The sequence below is a fragment of the Conger conger genome, chromosome 4 (assembly GCF_963514075.1).
Source record: "Conger conger chromosome 4, fConCon1.1, whole genome shotgun sequence".
Classification (NCBI taxonomy): domain Eukaryota; kingdom Metazoa; phylum Chordata; class Actinopteri; order Anguilliformes; family Congridae; genus Conger; species Conger conger.
Window position 1 is genome coordinate 26,639,453 of NC_083763.1, and position 18,759 is coordinate 26,658,211.

At 42.0% G+C, this 18,759-nt stretch overlaps 1 protein-coding gene across 2 annotated transcripts in view; it reads right to left on the bottom strand.

Annotated features, from left to right (window-relative positions):
* The window catches only part of svila (supervillin a), a 100,871-nt gene that overhangs the window by 77,490 nt on the left and 4,622 nt on the right, over nt 1–18,759 (bottom strand). The window contains exon 1 of one of the 2 annotated variants that reach the window (XM_061239140.1): nt 2,434–2,662. The exons of the other annotated variant lie outside the window; for it this stretch is intronic. The gene's annotated coding sequence lies outside the window, so the exon portion shown is untranslated. Of the gene's footprint in view, nt 1–2,433; nt 2,663–18,759 lie in introns of those variants that run through there. 2 annotated transcript variants of the gene reach the window in all.

The following is an 18,759-nucleotide window of genomic DNA, read 5'->3' on the forward strand; positions in this document are numbered from 1 at the left end:
CTACAGGGTGGCCCACAAGGACAGTCTCTCAGGCTGGCAAAGGGACTCTAACACTAATGTGACAGAAAGCAAAGCTGACCAATCATGCAGCAGAACATAGGGTCACATGGCCACAGCAGGTAAAGGTTGAGGTGTGGAAGGAGCTCACACTAGAATGGAACCAGACTGTTCTTTTCTTTACACAAAAGCAGAAAACGACAGTAGCTGTCAGAGGAACACAAGCCATTTGTGAGCCAGCAGCTGACCCTGGCTGAGGCAGCACTCCAGCGATGGCTCAGTGACTCAGCTCGGACACACTTTTCCACCTGCCTCCCCCCCCACCCTGGGAGCTACGTAAGGCCTGCGAGCTTTACATGTACACATGGGTGCAAATTCTGTTCATGTTAACAGCGCTACTCGCACACCAAAAACGGAACATAGCGGGAAACCACCGGGGATCCTGTTCCCTCAACCACCGCTCCTCCAAGCCGGAAACGAGATCAACTTCAGCCAATTAAATTACGCTTAACTGAGGAGTATTTATAGCCATCAGATAAAAATAAATTGTTGCAAGGCACATGTGGGTATAATGGGCAGAAAGGCATGGCTGCACCCCAATTCTGGAGGGTTCCCTTTGATTTCCTCAAAGTGGGAATCACGACACAAAACAATGTTTCTGTTTTCCACAGCAAAATCGAAATGCATCTCGTCTCTATGACTCAGAGAAACTCCTCAGTTCATTCCAATCTATGGCTCCATTACCAGTGTGATACCTGGGGGATACATCCATGGAACGCATGAAACTCAGCCAAGAGATTTTCCCTGTGGGGGACATTCCTAGATGAAATCAAAAAAAATTTTCCTTATGGAAACCCTGAAGAAAAATTCAAAATCATCATGGCTGAGGGAATAACTGCCCCAATTGTGGCAAGATATATCACGGTATATCGCAAAGCAAGGGAGTCTCATTATCTCTAGCAAAAACAACTGCTACATCTCACCTATTGTAACCAATCAAGTGTTGACTCAATCATTCATGTACTGTATATCGACGCTATGCTTCTGCAATATTGTTGCACTCATTTCATGTGAAGGCAACAAAAGCAATGGACAGAAGTTCAACCATTTTCTCTGCATTTATTCTTGCGAGTGAGAATGTATGGCTGAGTGCATGCATGTACTGTACACGTTTGCCTGCGTGCCTGTGTGTGTGCGTATGCGTGTGTGTTTGCGTGTGTGTGTATTCAGCAGCTAAGCAGTTGGGGTCTATTTCTGCCCGTCTCTCTGACAGAGGGGGCAGGTGCAGCAGACTGAGCAGCTGCAATACCAGGCTACGCTCTTTACTGAACAAAAAGAATGAAGACTGCACTAAATCCATGCAACAATAACTCTTGACATTTCCGTGTTCCACTGTACATTAAACTCCTCCAACTCAGTCAAAAAGTGAATACACAATTATTGTCAGGAAAAAATAAAATAAAAAAAAACTTTATTCAGCCAGGGGCCTTCCATCCAAACAGGCTCACTTTAAATGATTACATTTTGTATTTCTTATCAAGTGAAGTCATTACCACAAATTAAATTAAATAATTTCCCTACTTTAAAATGTAATCCATTTGTTATGAACTGGTATTTTTCCTACAGTTTGCGGGTAATTCTCAGCATCGACCCTCAGCCAACAGCGGAAAAGCAATCTCCAAAATCATTTCTAATGATAATGTCAGCAAAGTGGAAAAAAAGAAGAGAAAAAAGAAAAGAAAGTGTTCATAATGGCACTAAAGCAAACAATAACTGAACTGCCATAGCCAAATTTCCCTTCTACCCATTAGCATGCATCCTCAATCCTTGCAATCATAAGAAATATGGAAAAAAATAAAATAAAAATAATCTAAAGCCTAATAAAAACATTATTATTATTATTGAGTATCATTAATACTCATAAAAGTGGTTCAGTGGGTTAAATCACGGAGTTCAGAATGAATTCAGTTTGAGACTGCCCCAATACAAATCCAATAAACGGACTGGCTGGAATGAGTGACGGGCGGTGGTCCCAGTAATGAATAGACGGTCACACAGCCTTTGGAAGATTTGATAGCTCAGAGGTAAAAGGAGGGCTGCCACAGTGAACTTCCCATCAGTCTGGTTATAAACAGCCTTCACATTCGACACCGATCCCCAGCCTCAAAGCAAATCAACTTTAGGCTTTCCCACAGTATATAGATACCACCAAGAATGCACAAACACTTGCTTGCATTAAACAGTCTACATCAGAATCCTTAGAGATCACAGCATACTGCTCACACTGACCATGTTGGCAAAAAGCACAGTGCAGCAGACATTCCCCCTGAAAACTTCATTAACACTTTAAACCAGGAGTAAAATGGCAGCCAAAAAAAGTATAAAGTATCAATGAAGTAAAAAATTCAGGCAAACATGGCAAAAGCAGGTACTTACTTCTCTTTGATCCCCTCTCTGATGGCTACATCAGAATGCCAAAGTTGAGAAAGTGTGGCATCTGTGGCAGAAAGCAGTAAGGGGTCCTTCACGTTGGGGGCAAAGAGAATGACTGAGTTTAAAGGGGATAAAAGAAACAGTCCGCCGCTCTTGGGCCTTTTCACTGGCTCGCGAGACTGAAAGGGCAGGATTGACACCGGTCTGAGGGCCAGCCTGTGAGCATGCTCACTCAGGAGCAATGTGTGGCAGCTACATCTGCAGCTGGTGTGATTCAGGACCTTACAAATTTAGAACGGTGCTTTCCGCTCCCGCACTGCAGGACCAAATAAATCACAACAACGGGGGGGGGGGGGGGTGTGAGAGAGAGAGAGCGAGAGAGAGAGAGAGGGAAAAAGAGCAGGGTACCCACACAAGAGAGAATGAGAGAGAGGGAATGAGACAGAGAGCGAGAGTAAAGGAGAGAACGGAGGGAGGGTAGTAGGCTCCAGGAAAGAATATTCCAAATGTTTTGGATTAGTCCAAAATGCGTAACTGTGAACACTCTGTTCTCTGGAAAGCTCTCTGGTTCACAACTTTGGATGCCGCACCCGTCCCTCGATGCGGCCCGAGTGGCTCAGTCCTAGCAGAGAGCGGAGTGGGCCAAATGCAGCCTGATCGCCACACACAAGAGCGGCCATTTATGGCCTGTACAGTTGGGCTTTGATAGTGGCGAATCAGCCATAAATAGCTTTCAAAACTCAAAGGGATCAAATCAGCTGTCAGTACGACAGTCGCCCCCAGAGGCTGTTCTGGTTTGCCACATACCCTCCACAATCAAATGGGACCAGCATCTCCTTTTTTGAAATAATTGTCCATTTCAACAATTTAGTAAAACTGAGGGAAAAAACTGATTTTTAAAAAAACATTAACTTTAATACTGAATGTTTTCACAATGTAATCAGTCAATTTGATCAAAACCCATAAACAAACACAGTTCTTCCAAATATTTATGCATGTACAGTACATAACCATTTCTGATAACTTTTTACCCTATTGTGGCAAAATATTACTGCCAGTCTCTGCTAAAGAAGCTGATTGCTCATAGGTGGCCGTGGTAGACTGGGCAGGTAAGCAGCACAGCCACTTGTAAGACTGTCAGAAGGAGCAAATGGAAGCAAGAGCATAACAGGTCTCCCCCAGACAGAGCACATGGCCCAACCTGCCCAGAGGCATGGCAGTCCCAGTAAAGCACACCGCTTCATGCTAGTAAATAAAGCACTGCACTTCTAAATGACCCATTCATGCCAGGTCACTGTGGCAGGCCATGGAACCCAAGTAATCTTATCAGATCCACCATGTGAGTGTGAGAGAACAAGAAGTCCTACCTCTATATGCCAAGCCAATGCCATTTGCCATAAGGGTTATGGGGTGTGGGGGGTTGAGGGGCTGTAATATCAATGTTCATTCAGAAGGCAATGCCTCTCAGAGGGGGGTCTTGGAGACTCAGCCCCTACCCTGGCCTTCTGATCTCTAATAACCACAATGATCAACAGCTCAGGCACATCACCGGGACTTGTTTAGCACATGATTCCACAAGGTTGCTTGGGTGGATACTATTCCTGTACACCAGACATGCGATGACCACTCAGAGTGACCTCTACTAGCAATAACTGAATAAGAGACAGTAAGGGAAGGGCTCTATGGGAGTAGCTCCGTAGCTGCTTAAATAAAGGATAACAAGAGAAGCCAAAAGGCAGCATCCACCACTTGAGGCATTTCCTGCTGTGTATCCGATCGATTGGCTGATGCCTCTCAACCACATGGTATCTGCCATACGCCAGACCACGAGATCGACTCAAAGGTACTGCGTGTTGCTGGATGTGTAGGATTCCTGGAAAAAGTTGCCCCACCTCCCCCGAAATCAGCTGGCAGCATGAGTGTTGCCGGGGGTAAATTTAGCACCTGTGTTTGGGGTGAGGTAATGGCCCTTTCTGGATGGAGGCCACCAGAAAGCTCAGGTTACCTGGACAGAACACACCAGTGGGGCATTCATGCTAGTGAGACAAAGTTTTTTATCCTTAATTTGAATCAATTTAAAAGAACATTTTGATTAGATTTTTTCCCCCATTCAGAAGCAAAGACTGCAGTCACATTGTCATATTCAAGTGGAAGAAAAAGCCCAAACCTAAACCCTGAAAAAATAGTTAGACATTTCCAGGATGTCCGGGAACCTAGGAGTGAGACGCTATAAACACACTCCCTGTTTCCGTTATCACTTCCCAAACTGTGGTGGAGGGCACTGCTGTTGTTCCAGCTTGTTCTTACTGGTCTTGATCTATGTAAATGTATTACACCAGCCCATACACAGAGTGGTACTGTGATAATTATAGGAACCACTAAAAAAAAAAAAAAACGGGCTGCTGCATTATCTTAAACGAAACCATGTTTGGGTATGCCAGTCGTTTGGACAGTGGTTCATCGTTTTAAGGACGGTCCGCAAGAAAGCAGCTAATTTGACTAAACAAGCTAAAGGCAAATGCCTTGATCAAACTGTAAAGATAGACAAAACAAAATGTATACTGAACTTCTGTCTGCTCTTGAAGAGAACAGAAAATAGCCCCATTAAATGACCTGAGGACATCACAGCAAATTAAAAACTAGTCACGCAAAATGGCTCAGAAGGCAGAGAAGCTAAGTGTTTCCCCAGTTAAACCAGTGGGCAGTCTCCGAAAACCATCTCCAATATCAGGATGGAGGCTCTTTGTTGGCTCATAGAGAAGAAACAAAGCACAAGGCCCTGCCAGTAGCATTTAGATAAGGGGGAAGTCTGCTCATCAGTCACCTGATGTGAAGGGAAAGGGGAGGAGCAGGGAGAGGGCTTTTAGATCAGACGGGAACAGTGCCAAAAGCCTGGGCCAGATCTGCAGGGATCCTCAAGCAGAAAGCACAGAGCCTCTGCCTGCAAAGAGAAAAACTGTTTTTTCAACACACAGCGCCCTCTAGTGCATATGTGGACACCACACATTACTAAACCACCTTCTCCCACTGGTGAACTGCAAAATCCACTTCATACAACGTTGTTGACCAATGTTACATAGGAGAATAAATCAAACTAATGAGCAAATGGGCGGCCCTTTAAAAAAATTAATTGGTTAAGATCCGTTTATCCCTCAATGTCTATTCCATAGTGGCTGTTTAGGGAGCAGGGGTCTCGGAACCTTCCCAAAAGGCCTTGTGGTGACTCAGCGAGGGGGCTTTGTGTGTAAAACTTCAGTGGCAGGCCTCCGAAGGCCAAGGGAAGGAGACACTTCCACTCTAATTAGTCAGGCTGAGATCTGACACTGGCACACACATGGTGTTAGAACCCAGAGGCTACACACAGTGAGCATGGTTCCAGTTTTAAAAGTGTGATGTAATCAACCATGTTTATGGCAAAGTACGGCTTTGCTCACAAAGCGGTCAGCATGACTGAAAGATTTCAACTGGGATACAAAAAAAACTAAAGAAGAAGCATTTAACACATCTCCCACAATCTTGCACATTGCTAGAGTAAAAGTAAAAACAGCACATTACTTCAGCTTCAACGTTTATATTCTTTTCACAGTAACTTGCTTGAATTAACAGAAAGTTAAGTAAATGTATATTATTTAAAACCATAGCGAATTACAAACCCCCATCCCCCATTATTGCTGCTGCTCACTGAGCAAGACCGTTTAGTTTCACGTATGGAACAAGTAAAACAAACACGAAATGGAAAAAATGAACTCACATTTAGTGAAGACAACCATTTTGAGAGAGAGTGTTTCTATTCCAAACCCTGATCGGTTGGAGTTATGACCACAGCTCTTCTGTTCTCTGACCACAGGAATGAATGGACACTGCAGAACATCATCTGGAGCTCACACTTACTGAACCTGGTCAGGAACCCCATCTGGACTGTTCCAACTGTACCATCACCCCCTCAGCTCCCCAAAAAGTCTATTACACAAACTAAAACTTAACAAGTCAAAGGCATCAATCACAGAAGTCACTAACAGCTGCCAATGGAAAAGCTCCGCACTTTCAGAACTATACAAGAAGCTTTTAGCATGATGTCATTCATCTGTGTGCCTTCTCCCTCAATAATAAAAGGCAATTAAATTAAAATGTGTCCAGATGCTGGAAAACACAGCACTAAGTGGATAAAGAAGACCAACAAATTGTCCAGTCTCATCTAGTGTACTGGGATAGACGTCGAGAATACACGTCTGCAACAGAGCTTTCACTAATCTCATCCATACCAGATTCACTCAATAAAATGTCACGACATCTGGGATATCAATTTGAGACATTAGATGTAATTTAGTGTTCCTATAGGGAAAGAGAGAAGACGGAGATTAGGGCTTCAACGCAGTCCCATACAGAGGGAAGTTTTAGGGAGCTGTATTTCAGCTCTGTTTATCAGAGCCGTCTCAGCTAATGGCTAAAGAAGGTGCTTTACTACACTCTTTCTCCAGTTTACCCCACATGACCTGCCCAGCTGGCTCCCCACATCAGAGACTGTGGGCTCATTCCAATCCCTTAGTTTCCTCCTCTGTTTTCTTTTTCTTTATGCATGTCTTGCCCCGAGCTCCACCCATCAAGAGAGGCTAGGAAAAGATGAAAGAAAAAGAAGTAAAGACGTGAAAATCGTGAATTAGGGAAATGGAATGTCCTTTCTCTTCAAATGTCAGTTCGAAGCCACGTCAGTTACAGATGGCAGATGGGGAAAGGTGGACATCATCAGACCCTACACCCCTGCCAGACCTCTTCGTTCAGCCTCCACAGGCCGCTTGGCACCTCCCCCTCTCCGAACCTCCACCTCACGCTCACGACTACTGTCTGTTCTGGCTCCACGGTGGTGGAACGAACTCCCCGTTGAGGTCAGAACAGTAGAATCTTTCCCCACCTTCAAGCGCAAGCTGAAGACACACCTCTTCAAGCAGCACCTCTCCCCATCCCTCCCTACCTCCCTGTGAACCTTAACTGTTGTCTCTGTGACTTGCTTTGTGTATCAGTATTTTAAGTTGGCTAGGTAAGCTTGTTTTGGATAGTTAACTTTGGTCACTTTTGCTCTGTTTGTTTGTTTCTTTGTTCAAAAAAAAAAAAGAAAAAAAAAGAAAGAAAAGTTTGCCCTCGTCCTTATCTTTGTTGTACAGGTAGCAGTTGAAATTGTACTTCCCTCTAGGGTCTTTCAGCGAACTTATCCCTGGTTATGGGTATGCACTTTGTTGTACGTCGCTCTGGATAAGAGCATCTGCCAAATGCCAATAATGTAATGTAATGTAATGTGGACCATAGTGGACTCGCATGTCGATCATGTATACATCAGTATAAGTATTTCCGCAAAGTATTTCCACAAAGTTTACCGGCAAACTATTAATACTGGATGTAGGGATCTAGAAGCAGAGCATTTAAAGTTCCCCCATTCCCTCCACAAGTTTCACAGCCAAATCATCCTGAAGTGTGACCCCATTTCCTAAAACCACTCTGCATTCTTCCGCTTCCTTCTCCCCTTCATTCTTTCCCTTCCATCCACAACCACAAAATCTGACAAGATGCACTCTAACCTTTCCAAAGCCCCTGGGAACATAATATAATTGCAGTTTGATCCAGCCATTGCATTCAGTCGTGCACTCTAACCTGTTGAGAGACCCACACTGGCAACAATTTCAAAATGCAATGGCATCCTGGTGGTTTGCTGCCAAAGAGCAATTACACTCAACAACGCTAAAAGCCCTGAAAGATTCAGATGGGATGAGAGAAATCCATTAACTAACACAGGAGAGGACAAAATGGTTTCACTGAAAACAGAAAAGGCAATCTAAAAGTACAGGGGAGCTCTGGGACCACCCCATCTATGATGAACGAACCCACATTAACACAAAACAGCAAGCAAACGAGCAGGGCCACACTAACCACAGCACTACCAAGTAGCAATGCAGATGTGTAGGACAGATATAATATAGAGTGCGGAGTAGCTACTGTTGAGAACAGCCTTGAGAACAGTTGGGCTGTGCCTGGTGTCCTCGATGTTGCTTGTGGACTACTAGCAGCAGGCAATTCGGGTAGGAGCAAATATGGATTCTCAGGTCTGAACAGGTACTGCATTGTCATCCAAAGCTCAATCACATGAACTATGAATATACAGCCACTACTCTGGCCACCACCAAATCAGCAGCACCCTAACCCCATCCCTCCCAGACCCGTTACAGCCAGAATCGGAACTATGCGCACTCAAACACGTCAGCCGCTTCCACTTCACACACTACCCTTTACCCCCAAAGTAGGCAATATTTTTCATTGGCCCGCAGGACGGGGCTCCTCCTTCGTTTTACAAGACACAAAAGACCGTGAACAGCACTTGCGGGGTCTAAAGTCCAGGGAGGCTGTATAAATCATAATCTCCTTGAGCAGGCTGCCAGAGGTTCCCCCGTGTCTGAGGCCACAGATCACACTGTACAACACAGGCGGAGCAGTGGACGGCCATCTGTTCCTAATTAGCCAAGATGGATGTAGGAGGAGACATGAGGGGCGTTTAGACAGGCTGTGCCTCAATGCCCCGTGGAGTACATTGTGAGATCTGCAAACTCTTAAAATGTTTATGGATGGCCGTTTATGGTGAACAGCATTGTCTTTGACCAAAATGGCATTAAAGAGTTTAACATGTAGTGCAAAACACCAGAAATAATAGCATATGACAGATTCTTAAACTGGTCAAAAGTCCACCCAAGTGGGGACAAAGAAAGCAACCAGACATGCCATTTAACAATATACAGAGCTTTATGGAAGGTTGTGCGTTTGCTTGCTAGCTCTTTTGCTACCTCTGTTGCTAACAGGTATGTATCCCAAAACACATTCCCCATACAGTACCTATGAATAATTTCAGACACAAATACTGTTGTATTGCAGACAGTTTTTAGTTAAGACGGCATGCAAGCCAACAAGAAAAATCAATTCTCCTATGGTGCTCATTATTTTGGAGGCTACCAGGCTAATGGCAGTTATTTAGTCAGGGGTTTCATGTGAGAATCCATTGTTTCCACCCACTGCACTTACCACATGGCCATGTGTGACCCTTCTCTATCCTTCTCCCACGCATTCATGCACACACAAAACCGGATAAAGTGCTTTAAACATCAAATAACTTGATCCATTTATGAAGTACCACACAACCACGGAAGGTAATTTCTACATTTGTGTAGGCCCATGTAGGCCTTTTCATTCTCCACGGTATTAACAAATGTAAGCTATGAAATTTTACAAGGTGAAAGGATTTGCATTAAAGCCACATAGAGAGATAAAATATTATATTGCAAGAACCATGAGTGACAACCATGACCACATTTAGCTTCATATTAAGGGTTTCCATTTTGGAGCTTTTCAATTTGAAGATGGTATACTTGTTTTTCTGGTAATCTCATCAGCAGGAATGCAATAACTTAATTATTCAATTATGAGTAATCAATTACGAGTAATGAAAGGACAAATGCAGAAAAAGGAAAAGGATCAGAGACTCAAAGAGAAGGGACAAATGGAAATGAGAACACACCCTTTCACTTAATGAATTAAAAAAGACCCCATGTTCCCTATGTTCAAGTGACTCTGCAAAAAGTAAGTCAATACTGGAATTAAAGGGGACTGAAAATGAATCTGCATAAACAAAAGCAATGCAAGTCAACAGCTGTAGTAGCAAACTTCTATTAACTGTAGTAGTTTATATAAGCAAGGTTTGTTCTGGAAACAATAGATTCTAAGCATTTCTGAGGACACAGGACCGAGGACCAGCTGTAATGAAGTAAAAACAACACAATCCACCCCTTATGTACCTTAAATGGAGTGCTCTCAATGACAGAAATTAGGCCTGTCACAATGTCAGTGTCTGCTGGTGATTATAGTCATTTACAAGTAGGGAGGGCATCCAGGAGGAAGATGGAGCAGAACCATGGAAATCTACAAAGTAGCTGTGTATGCATCTTCTTGTTCACTGTGTGGACATGCAAGGGGCACACAGTGTACATAAGTAACACTTCCTCTGCAATAACAAGTTTAAGAGTATATTCATTGCTCTTAAAGTGACATAAAAACAACACATTTTAATGAAGTGAATCCCTTAATTGACTGGAACACTTATTTACATTATAGTACTTGAACTTGGACTTTATGCAAGCCAGTCTCTTGAACCTTGACATTAACCCCTTGGGCCAGTGAGGGTTTATTTTCCCCCACACAGCAATTGTCAATTTCTATAGTAACAGGATATACCATTTGAAAGTGTTAAAACTCACAGACCAATCAGTATAACCTATTTTAAGATGCCATTGCTTTAGTGACAACATTTCCTGATTTTGTAACATGGGGGGGGGGGGGGGGGGGGGGACCTCGTCTTCTCTGCATTTTGGAAATCCACATACTACAAGAAATGAGGTATACATGTTAAGGGTCTAGCAAGCCAAATGCATGAAAGCTTCTAATTCTAAAAATTAGAACTCTAATTCGAAGAAACGTTGATAGAATGTCCACAGTTTACTTACAATATTTTTGGAGGAATTATCATTGTTGTCCATGCCTGTACTTCTACAAAAGTATGTGTACATAGGACTGCCATCATCTACATTTTGAATAGGCTCTCTGGAACATGATGAGCCCACATAGGAGCTCTCTGACCAGTATCGGTAACGCAGTTGCAGAGTAAATGCGTTTCCCCCATCCATGTGTACGAAAATACAGCATACCTTCTGCTCAGCAAAGAACTGACTACAAGCATGTTGTTGAAGTGAGGACTGAAAAGCATTTTAGCTAAAGACATTAAATTTCCAATGGTGTATAATTTGTTAGGCTTACATAAAAAAACTGCATTTTGTACAAAACTGTAGCATTTTCAATATGCACGCAGAGACCGTTGCGCTTTGGCAAAAACAGTTCTTGAGATTTTATGCCAAATAAGGTTGACCTTTTACAACAAAAAAAATGTATTTGGCGATGCCTAGGTCTAAATGGAAGACTTCCTTTGGAGGAGTTCCAAGAAATTCAACAGTAGGTTGCACAAGACAGGACTAAAACATAGCAGCACCATGTTCAGTGGTATAACTACAGTGCCCCATAAAGCATATGAAGCATATGATCTTTTGGTTACAAACAGGGTTCACTGAAAGATATAGATAAATTCTGCCCACATGTCCCTTTGCCTTTCCCCATTACCAGCCCTTGAATCACCCGATGAGGGACTATTTTAAAACTTTTGCACTACAAACAATTGCAGATAGTGCAGCTGGCATAAACACTGGCATGCTTAATTTGATTGTGTGAATGTCATGTATATTATATAGAGAAAGTTCTATATAACTTCCCCCCCCCCCCCCCCCCCCATGACATCACATGACCCTCCTCAAACTATCCCATGACGTACTGTACCAGCGGTTATGGCCTAGAAAATATTTCTACCATTGAAAGGAAAGAAAAACCCACACAATATCCATATTGCCCAATTTGCTTTACATCAATGAAATGGGATGGTCACCCTCTAGCTCTGTGGAAAGAAAGCGATGGGGTTGCAGGTCACCTGACACTGGCATGACAGAACAGACCTTCACTGGCACTGCACACTCACAAAGGTCGGTCTTGAAAAGCACAAAGAGGAGCACGGCACTGCTCCAGCGCTTCACTTTTGTTAGAGACTCACACAGCTGACAGGGACACAGAATGAGGGATGAGCAGAGGGCCTTAGGAACAAGGAGTGGCTGAAACATGGAAACTCTGAGCAGCAGAGGAAGAATGTGCAAGGTTTTATACTCAAAGAAAGAAACAAACTGAGAAATCTCTTGCTCTCTGCAAGAGGATGGAACTAATAAGCATGCTCAGAAAGGGGACTTCCCAAAATTTGTAAGAGGGCCTTGGCTGACTGTACACTTCAATTCCCTTCCAAAACACATTACGCCCATGTTTAACCACATGAGGGTCTTGATGATTGTATACGTTCTTTTCCTATAGTTTTATCACTTCATCCATCCAAAGCTTGCCTGGGACTAAAGAAACTATTTTGTGGGTCGTTATTTTGCTTTTCTTTTTTAATATTTGTTCAGAAAGCACAAGCTGTGGGAAAATGTTTTGAAGTGGTTCTGTCTAGGCTTGGCACAACAGTCATCTGCACACAAACCTAAAGTTCCCTTCTAACATACACATCTTTCAGATGCATAGCTATCAAGGACTTTAGATCACCTCATGGTTCAGTTCAGTGGGGTCATTATTCCCACAACTCCCTACAAGTAACCTGAAAGAGGTTTTTTTTTTTTTTTTTTAATAGAATGAAAATATCGAGTGGAACAGTTGTTATGGATCCACAACAAACTCTCAAAATTCCCAGAGCAATGCCAATTGGAATATGATGGTGAAAGTAATAGCATCACAGCAGTGCTCGTGACATGCGTTTCCATGGTGCAGTGGCAAAGCTTAGGGCTGTCCCAGCACAAGGGGCTCAGAGGACACTGTGGCCAACACCACATCAGACAGACCATAACATCATCGCCAGAGCCTGCTTGAGTGACACAAAGCAGACTGACTGCATTATGGATGGGCAGAACAAAGAATGACAACACAATGCCATTAACTAGGACCTGCCTGGACAGTGCAGACAAGGCTGTATAACGCTGTATACAGGCTATGGAACTGAGTTTGCAAGTTTCTTCCCAGCTGTGGCACAGCCACTGTACCCATGAGACAGGTGCTTAACCGGTTTTATTTTGCAAAACATCCACTTGTATGGAGAGATTGTATGCAAAAGCACTACAGTAAGTGGTGTCAGTTATTGGATAAGAGCATCAGCTGAATGGCTAAAAGTAATGTCATTGTAAATCCACAACAAGAAAATGATGCGTGCAGCCATCTAATGAAGAACATTAAAAAAAAGTCTGTTTTTGTTTTGTTTTTTTTACGCTCAGGGAATGGTGGTCATGGAAGGTATTTAATGATGTATGCATGATGTAATGAGTACAATCAAGTAAAAACATTTTACTTTTTAAATTTTCTGAAATGCCTGCTTTTCGAACAGAATTCCAAAATAAATTTCTATACAGATATTCTTATTTAATACAGGCAATTCAAACATTATACATTTTTTAAGGTTGCCCATTACAAAAAAATCGGAAATGATAAGGAGCCTATTAGGAGTCTAATACTTAAAATTAATACTGGTTTAAATTCATGTTCACATTGGAACTGTCTGGCCCCTCGAAAGCCACCCAGCCACACACAAATCCAGGCACTGTACCAATAGGGGGCAAATAAGTCCCTTTTTTTTTTTTTTTTTTTTTTTTTTTAATAGATGGTTCCATTAAAAGAACTTCCCAAGCCTTAAAAACCTTTAAAACCACCTATAACTTCTGCTAAATTCTTGCCTACATATGAAGCCAATCTTAAAACAACTATCAAAATGCAACGGTTTAAGAGTTTGTGGGCTTCAACTGCAAAGTGGCCTCAAAATCATTTCAGTTTCAGCATCACAACTTTATATAACTATGAAGTTCTAAAGAGAGAGATGCAAAAAGATGTGGAAGCCTTCAGGTAGATTCCACAAAAGAATTAGTTAAAGAGCAGTAGACAAGCTATTACAGGATATGGTCCAGAGTTAGTTCTCACAGTAAAAGACAGACTAAAAGTTTGGATTTAATCAGATGGCAAATACAGCCAAACCTCACTTATTTAGGATTCCCCTCATATTAAGTTGTTTGCCACATATGTGAAACAGATAAAACTGTACATGCCATGGATAGTACAATCCGTGATCCGAGAGTCATGTGGAAAAACTAATAAAGATGATCTTTTCAGATGACAAAAAGCCACAGACTTGGAGATGCTGATACTCATCCCAACCATACCACATTCAAACTGCTCCAGGGCACATCAAAGTTCAAAGTATGAAGCAGCAAAAAGGATGACAATCTGTAGAACATCAGAAATGGCACCCCTATGTCCCAAAACCAGCACCTTGAGACCCTATCCCCAAATACCAGAAACAGGAGAGGAAACAAGATGCACCCTTGGTAGAGTCCAATACCCACATTAAACAAGCTTGACTTAATGCAGACTATGAGTGTAAACTGTCCAAGGGAGGCTGAGGAGTGTGATTCCCTGGTAACCGGAACACACCCCTTCTTAAAAATGTGGAACCACCTCCCCGGTCTGCCACACCAAAGCCACAGCCACCATTTACTCACTTGAGAGTAAAAGCTAATAAAGCCAATAAAGGCTAACAACTCACTAGCACTTGTTTTATCACAAATACTGTGAAGTAAAAAATAAAAAAAAATAGACAAACTACATTTTCTGTGAGAAACGTATTGTTGAGTTCAAGTGCACATGCTGTGGTCTATATTCTAAGGCTCCATTTTGCCCCCTCTACCACTAGGGGTTTGCGTGAAGGGGTTAAATACATAAGAGCACATAATGAAGGGAACAAGGAACAGGCAACCCAAATTATGAGCATTGCTCATAATGTTTCCTCAGTAAATTAAGTGGAGGGAAACACTATATTAACAATGTCATGCAAACATCGCAATCTCTGGTCATCTCAATCTCAAGGTTTACGGCTGTTCAACAGAGAGCAAACATGCTTGAGGGACATTAAAATTCAAGGCAAAAATGGCTCAGCTGCACAGATGTGTGGGAGCCATCCATATGCCATACCGAGTTTCACATCTGGACCACCCTTGTCCCCCTGTCCTTTCTAAAATAAACTGCCCCCTCAGACCTCTAAAGCAGTAAATCATTACCATACACTTGCACATTACTAAAGTAAGATCAAAGCTCTGTTCATCCGAATCATTCCCCTCTCCTTTTAGGGTCTGACCGAGAGGTGGTCAGTACTGAGCCACCTGAGATTGAAATGAGCTCTGACCCCCACCCGAGCCATGAAGGGGGCATAATGGAACTGTGTGGGCATTACGTTTCAAGACCTCCTCCAGCATTGGCAAGGAGCGTGGAAGGATCTCATGGTCTGTGGAATGGACCCAATTGGACCTTCAGAACTTCAGTGTGACCAAGAGCTTCTTCAGTAGGCAGAACGTTCCACTGCACATTTCCAACCTTCCGTTGATTGACCGGGGAGTTCACTCTGAGCTATTCGCAGACAAAAGGCTATATTGCCTCTGCTAGACGGTGGAGTAACTTACTGAAGTCAGTGAAAGCAGTTTGCCACAGTAGAAAGGCTGCACAAACTCACCCTTAGGTGCAGTGTTTAAAACATTGAAGTAACATTTTGGGGCTATTCAATACCCACTCCCAGTATTTGGACTTTTTTGAAGTTTCCTTTCAGGCATTTCATAGCTGGGTATGAGGCCTGGTGGCACGTGGCCAGTCGTAGCCCAAACCACTTCTGCATCTGCATGCCGGCTGTTTGCACAGGGAAGCCTTCCCTGCAGATCTCACACTGATGTTTGTTCAAGAAGTTCAGAGCCCATTAGAGGGCTCCCCCAAGTTTGCTTTGAGATTATTTTCCCTTCCCTGCTGGGGTTTATGGACAGTGTCTTGCTGCTTGGAAATGCATTTTCATATTCTTTATGCGATTACCAGACCTGGTGAGAATTTATCATTTCTCCTATTAATTGAAGAACCATTTGTACTACACTGGGAAAAAACTACACGGTTTTTGGGGGAGAATTCCCTGACTAATACTAATTTGCCTTTGAATTTGATGGGGGTTTTTTGGGTTTTTTTTTTTGTTTTGTTTTAAATACAGATAACGAAAAGCAAATTCTATGATATTAATTGAAAACTACAATTCTGACCATCACGATTTTTCCACATTAAAGCAATCTGTACCCTGAGAATAGGCCAAAGTTTCTATTCAGCCATTTTGTTATTGTTTGGTCATTCTGTGAAAAATAAACCAGATGTGGGGGAGTTGACCACTCCAATTTTGATAACTTTGTCCAAATGTTCTTTATATATTCAATAAAGAACATCTAAAACAGTTGCAATGCATTTGTCATTCTAGAAATATTGGCTCTTAAAACAGGGGAGGAGGTACCCAAACACTTGAATGTGGAAATTTAATTTTGCATTAAAGCAGGGAAAAACATGAAAACATGTAGTTTGCCACAAGTTTCTGCCTAGTTCCAAATTATGGACTCAGATTTTCTCACACTCACAAAAAAAAAAGAAAAAAAAGAACTGTACAAGCAGATATTTTGGTTAAAATCAGCCATATAGAAAATCATGTCAAATAGATCATTTATTCAAAAGGTATAATAGGCCTACATATGTTTAAAATAAATAAATTGATGGCTTCCTACATAAGTGTCACTTGGAATATTGTATCCAAACTTGAAATACTAGTAAATATCTTGGTTAAGAACAGCCACAAGGAAAATTAAGTCATATAGATACATTTATTTGAAAAAATAAAAATACATTATATAATATTATATAACATTTTATAACAAATTAACAAGGGGTGGGAATAATTCTGAATGGACTACATATGTAGTTTGTGAATTTTGTGCGTCTACGGTCAGCAATGCAAGAAAATTACTTCCCAAAAAAAACTTACAAAATGAGATACTCCACTGCAAGTCATATTTTCCTGCCTGATTGTAACAAGGTCTTTGGAGAGAGTGATCATTACCACAAAAAGACTGGGGCTGCACACAGTGCCAGGGGAGGTGGCTTTGATCATTGATTCCAACATTTGATCTTAGGAGCCCAGAATATAAAAACATGAAATTTATTGAACTGCATACCCCAAAGACCACTGAGCTAAACTGGCACAGTATCAAAATCAACCTCCTTCTCCGATTCAATTCCTATTGTCACCAAACACTGTTCAGCTGCATGAAAGCTTGAGACTTGCACAAAAGGGCTGGAAGGTGACAGCAAAAACAACCTACAAAGTCCCAAATACACACAAGGTTACTGACATACAGCATAATTAATACATAAGAAGAGCCATAACAATTCTAATACCAAAACAAAGTAAATAATTTTGTTCATCAACCCTGTTCTACGGTGACATCAATTCAACCTAAATGTGAAAATCCAGAAGAAATAGAAATGACAGGGTCTCAGTGAAAAGATAAATTAATTTTTTTTTTAAATAGCAATGAGGACCTTCACACAAGCGCAAAACAGTACATCAGAACAAGAATGCAGACAAAACTCTTCCACTTTCCGAAGCTACATCCAATTACATTACATCCCCCCCACTGGTAATACTGTACAATCTTTGTTCAACTGCAGCAAGCCTTGTGGAAAAAGTGCTAAGAGGCTGGGGAAAGGTTGTGGGAAATAGCAAGACTGAATGCGGCTAAAAAAAATAACAAACGTGAAGCAGGAGGAGTCAAATTCAGTTTACAACCACCCTGGTTCCAAGAATCACAGCGAGCAGGGGTAAAACATGCACTCATATACACATCACTGGTAAACCGTAGGACAAAGTAGCCTGAGGACAGAATATATCCATATCCTCATGTGATATGTCAGCAGGTTGCTACCTGTTGTACCCGACAGCTGCGAAGTAGAAAAAGCAGTTATCCATTTGTTGCATTTCGGCAATATTGTTCGTGTCGAGCACAAGTCATAATGTAGTGACAGACCGATATAACTTATGTCAGTCTGCCACCATGTGGGTCCATAGGCCTAACCATGAGGCTGGAGATCAGAAATCCATTCAGTTGCACCCTTGATCTAAGCACTTTGCTTAAATTGCTTCTGTAGTTTTCATTTATATGTATAAATGTAGAACCCAGAAACACTGTGCAAACAAAACCTTTTTTTAAACTTTTGGAAAAATGTATACTTTTCCTGCAGCATGTCTGACCAATTCTACAACCAGGAAGTAACCGTGGTCAAGTGAGTTTGAACATCTTGACAATGAGCGTATCTGTTGGAGCCACCATGAATCTGTCTCCTTAATACCAGATACCTAAGCTTAGTCAAGAAGAAGGAGAAGAAGGAGGAGGAGGAGGAGGAGGAGGGAATTGGGCAGATGCATTTATCCAGTGTTATACAGAAACTCTTCTTTCTCTTCACAGTACTGTAAATAGTATCCATTTAAACAGATGCAGTTTACTTTAGTACCTGCATAGATGCATAGCCCAGATATCAAATCATCTTGGATAACAACAACCAGGGGCTTTTGAACCAGAAACCCACAAGAAAAGGCAAAATGCCTCAGCAAAAGAAAGTTACTGAACCCCAAGATAAAAACTGTATGATACTGGGATGAGGGTATTCCTGCTGAAGCATGGCAGTTGCCTGAGATATGACCACTCATGAACCATGTAAAACACCCACTTACGCCGGAGAAACATTTGTACGAATAACCAAGAGAAAAGG